Consider the following 5,342-nt stretch of genomic DNA (forward strand, 5'->3'; position numbering starts at 1 on the left):
CGCCCAGCCCCGTGGTGAGTGCGGTGTGGGCCGGCACGTAGGCACGTGCTCCGCAGGAGAGCGCTGGGTGGGGCGCGGCGCCTTCCCCTCGCGTTGTGATCCGTTGTGTTCGCCGAACAAGTGTTCTGTTCAATTAAAGTTTAATGTTCTGACACCCCCCTCCCCCATTCACTTAACTGTCCCGGACACCTGCCCCTCCCAGGCCTGGCCCCCATTGCACAGCGCCTGGGCACTACTCCACGCATCAGGACCTGGTGAGGGATATTCGGATCCTTCCCACCGGCTCCGTTTTATAAGCAGCGTCCCGTGGGCATCTCTGCGCTCTGCCCCTTACCTGGTCACTTTGCCCCAGGAACGAGGAATTGCCCCCAAGGTGGAAGCGGCGTGTCGAGCGCACAGGCCAGGGGCTGAGCTTTGACACCCAGGACTGTCCCCTCTGGGAATGGGCCCTTGACCCTCACCTCCCCGTCCTGTTGGTCAGCAGAAGTGGTACAGCAGGGAGCAAAGTCAGGTTTGTGGCCTCGGGGCTCACAGGAGAGTGGGGAGAGGCAGAGGACTAAGGGGGCGCTTCCAGGTACTTGCTGGGGGATGGGGTGAAGTGGGGAGCAGCTGAGAGCCTGGGACGCCTGAGTGGACACCGGGAGCTCCCCAGGAGCAGTGTCTCAGCTGAGACCACCAGTGCTCCCCCCGCAGCCCGTCACGTCCCATCTTCCTCGCCAGAACTGCAGGCAGGGCCGAGCACCACGAGTGACAGGCGTGCCACTTGGACGGCCACTCACATTCCAGGTTCCCGGAAACTCGGGCCTTTCAGTTTGAAAACATTTCCTTATTTTGAAACAATTGAAAACTGGCCAAAAGTTGAAAATGGGGTACAAAGATCTTTTTTCCTTTGAGCCATTTGAGAACAAGTTACTGACCTGCTGCCCCATCATATTCCCCTAATACTTTTATGTGTTTCCTTCAGATAAGGAATTCTACACATGCACAGCACCTCCATGGAAATCAGGGAATCAGTCCTGGTGCTTTACCGCCTCCTAATTGCCAGACACCATGAGAGTTCAGGTAGTTGTCCCAGTAATGCCCTGGATGTGAGAGAATCCAAATCCGCCCCATAGCACTGGCTGCCTTTACTCAACAGGGTTTTCAGTGCCCTTCAGCCTGGGACAGTCCCTGGGTTTTCCTGGCCTTCCATGACCTCGACTTGAGGATTGCAAGCCGGTTACTCTGCAGAATGTCCCCCAAAGTGGCCATGTTTGACGTTTCCTCATGATTTGGGGTTTGCATTTGGAAGGAATATCCCAGAAGTGACGCTTGGTCCTTACTGCGTCTTCTGGGCGGCACGTGGTCTTGCTCACCTCACCCCATCGCTGATGGTGTTCATCTCCATCACCTGGTTAGGGTGTTGCCGACCAAGCTTCTCCACTGTAAAGTTCCTCTTTTTCTCTTTGTGTAAGTATTTTAGGGGGTGGTGCTTTGAAGCTATGTAAATATCCTGTTTCTCATCAAATTTTCTATTAACTAATTCACTAGTTTCCCTAATGTGCTTACCTAATTCTCAGAATTTGTGAACACTTTACTCTCCCTTTTACCCCAGTTCTGGGATCTCAGACGTCACCGACGTTCCCGCACATGCACACAGTGTACAACCCCGTCACCAAGAGTCACTCTTCATGATGTACCCTTCACCCAAATGGTGATTGATGTAAATAACTGAGTTCCACAACGCATTTTACCCACTCTTATCCACACAACCTGTCCCCACATGAAGCACGCTCTTCAAACTCACTCACCCTTATTCAAATTCTGCACAACATGTCAGCACAATTAGTGAACGTGCTTTAGGGTTAGGGGTTAGGGGTTATAACGCCCTGGGCTGCTACAGGGTGTGCCACCCGTCGACCTTCCCAGGAAACATGTAGAGCTCTGGGCCTGTCCTGGTCTCCTGTGGCCAGCAGACCCTGGTTGCCCTGGGTGGGGACTGGTCACAGTCAGAGGCGGGACCCTGGTGAGGACCCGTGGTCCTCTCATGAGGACCTCTAGGGCATTTTCCTCCCTCCTACCCTTGGCAGGCACTGGGCTCCATCCTGAAAGTCCCAGAGCCCTGAGTCGCCAGCTGCATCAGGTCTGCTTTGGAGAAAATGGACTAAAGTCTCTGGAGCTGACCCTTGACAGACCGGACCTCCTGCGGAGGGCCACCTATGCTGTGTCAGACCTGCGGAAGGAGGCAAGGGGCTCGCCCCTCCTCCACAGAGCACCTGGAGGGAGGGGGCTCTGCCCTCTGGGTCCTGCCAATCAGGCCTCCTGCCCACCACTTCCCTCCCTGCTTCCTGGCTTGACCCCAGGCCCTTCTGAGAAGAGGGTGTTGGCCCAGTCTGTCCTGCTCGCCCCTCCTGAAAGGGCCAGCCTGAGCCAGTGGACATTGGTGAGATGCAATGACCAGGCAAGAGTGCCTCTTTCTGTGTCTCCCCTACTGAGATGAAGACGCAGATAGCGGCCATTCCAACCTGCTGATGGCTGGGGGAGGGGCCCAGAGGACGGTGAGGGGTGGGGTCTGGCTATTCCTGGGTTTTCTGGGCTCCAGGAAGGGGGGGTGCTGTGACCAGCTCCAGGGAGCCCCCCCCCCTTGTTCTCATCCTCCCATGGCCCCTGGAGGCTGAGAGCTGTGTCCAGAGCTCCCAGACAGGGCCAGAGTGACCACCCAGCAGTGGCCTTGGTCTGTCTGTGAAGGGCCCTGCCTCTACCCTCACCCATTGTGGTCTGGGGGGAAGGGGACAGAGCAGAGGGTGCCTGTATCTGTTCCTTAGGGCTGCTGTAACAAAGTACCACAAGGGAATCCCTGGCGGTCCAGTGCTTAGAACTCCACACACTGACTGCTGAGGGTGCGTGTTCCATCCCTGGTCGGGGAACTAAGATCCCACAAGCCGCGCGGTGCAGCCGAAAAACAAAACAACGAGGTGCCACAAACCAGGTGGCTCAGAACAACAGAAATCTGTCGTCTCGTGGTCCTGGAGACTGGAAGTGTGGCATCTAGGTGTTGGCAAGGCCTTGAGGGCACCGGGGGGAGGATCTGATTCAGGGCTCCCTCCAGCTTCTGGCAGCTCTTGTCTTGGGACAGCATAGCTGCAGTCCTCACAAGGCATTTTCCGTGTGTGTGTGTGTGTGTGTGTGTGTGTGTGTGTGTGTGTTGTCTGTCCAAATTCCCCCTTTTTATACCAACACGATCATAGTGGGTTCCGGCCAACCCGAATGATTTCCTCTTGACTTGATCATCTGCAAAGACCCCATATCCATGTCATGTCACATTCACAGGTACTGGGGGTTGGGACTTCCACACGTGGATTTCTGGGAGCACAATTCAACCTGTAACAGTGTCCCTGTTTCTGGCAGTGATCTCCACCCCTTGCTGGCCTGAGGCGCCTTGGTCCCTCCCTGGGGCAACCCCATCACGCTTACTGGGGGCCCCAGGCAGGAGACCCTATCCCTCCTGGCTGTAGGACTTGGGTCTGGCGCTGGGCTCCTCCACCCAGTGAGGGCTGGGGCCAGCCTGTCCTGGGGTTGGAGGTGCTAAAGTATTGAAGGTAGTTAGATGGAGGCCTGGCTCTCTGGGTGCAGAGCCATATCCACGTTGGCAGGGCCAGCGGGGCCCGGACTGTGTCTTCAGCATCCAGAGAGCGGAGAGTGTGGACGGAGTGAGGCGCAGGCACCCTCAGCTCTAACCCAGTACAGAAGCACTAGCGTGGATCCGCTTCTGGAGCCGACCCCTGGGGAGCCCGGGCCTGTGTGTCTGTAACAGCATCCGCGGGGTTCGTGCGGCTTCTCGTGGACCTGGGCCCCCGCGGGATTACACAGCTGGGAGCCCTTCTGTGGGGCCGGACCGTGTTCATCTGGGTCACGCACTTGGTGCTGGTGGCGCCCGAGTGCCACGCCACTCCAAGGCTGTGTCGTGGGTGAGCCATGCCTGCCCTCACTCGTGGTCCCGACAACACTGCAGTGTCCTTCCCCTGAGCAAGATGCCACCCTCTGGTGGCCTGTGGAGCCCGTGCTGTCCCCAGCTGGGACTCGGGGGACAGCGGCCGGGAGGGCAGAGCGCAGGCGTCGGTCTTGGACGTGGGCACGGAATCTCATCCTCGGGGCTTTGCCCCAGGGTTTCTCTTTATTTTCTCACTAGAATTTCATCAGGGCTCCAGTCGACCCTTGAGCCAGTGGGGCTGGGGCGCTGACCCTCTGCCGTCAGAATGGAGTATGACTGATGGTCGCCCTCCGTCACCCTGGTTTCGCATTGGTGGATCCAGTCTGCAGCATTTTCTATTGAAAAGAATCCACACGTGAGTAGATCCGAGCGGTTCAAACCCGAGTTGTTCAAGGGTCAACTGTATTTTACGAAAGCATCCCCGCATTAAGGTGCTGTCACTCAGGGCACACAGCGTTCTTCGTACGGAAGTGGGTCATAGTGGTACTTCCGAAGGGCCGCACGTGCACCGGGGACCGGCCCCGCCAGCCACCCGAGGGCTAGCCGCCCCTGCGTTCTTGCTCTCATGAGTGTTCTGATGGCCCTTTCTTGTTACAGTGTTGATGCCGTTGAACAAGTTAATCGACACGTTGAAAAGGAGGTGTGTTAAAACTCACAACATTAAGTTTAAATCCAGTTTTTACACCAAAACGAGAATATATTAAAATTTTTCCTTTCTGGCTTTAATGGAAGTGAGCTCATCAACAACTTTTTCCTTTTGTTGAGAAAGTCACAGTTTAATAGGCAGCATATTTGTAATACTACATAAAATGTCTGTTTTGTAAACAGTGACATCCTACACTAAATGAAATATGTAAGCATATCAAGCTTTGTTATTAAAATCAGAATTTGTTAAAGGTCACTTAACACTCAGCTGTTAACTGTGAACCCAAACGGTCCGGGGTCTTTTCTAGTGGGAGATTTCTAAGCACCATTCCCGGCTTCTCTATGCTAATTGGTCTGTTTACATTGTCCTTATTTTTGGGTCCATCTTGTTAATGTGTATTTTTACTAGGAATCACCAATTTCTTCTAGGTTTCCAATCTGAAGCAAAAGATTTCTTTTATTTGACTTTAATTTTCCCTCTCTTTCTAGTTTTCTATAGAATTGTCACAATTAATGAGCACTATTGAAACATTATTATTAACTGCAATCCATATTTTATGCTATTCAAGTTCTCTTCCTTCTACCTTTTTCTGTTCCAGGATCCCATCCAGGGCACCACATGACATGTGATCATCATGTCTGTTTAGGCTCTTCTGGGCTTGGACAGGTTCTGAGACCCTCCTTGTTTCGATGACCATGGCAGGGTGGTGGAGGACCGGGCAGGTAC

The sequence above is a fragment of the Balaenoptera ricei genome, chromosome 14, assembly GCF_028023285.1.
Source record: "Balaenoptera ricei isolate mBalRic1 chromosome 14, mBalRic1.hap2, whole genome shotgun sequence".
NCBI lineage: Eukaryota > Metazoa > Chordata > Mammalia > Artiodactyla > Balaenopteridae > Balaenoptera > Balaenoptera ricei.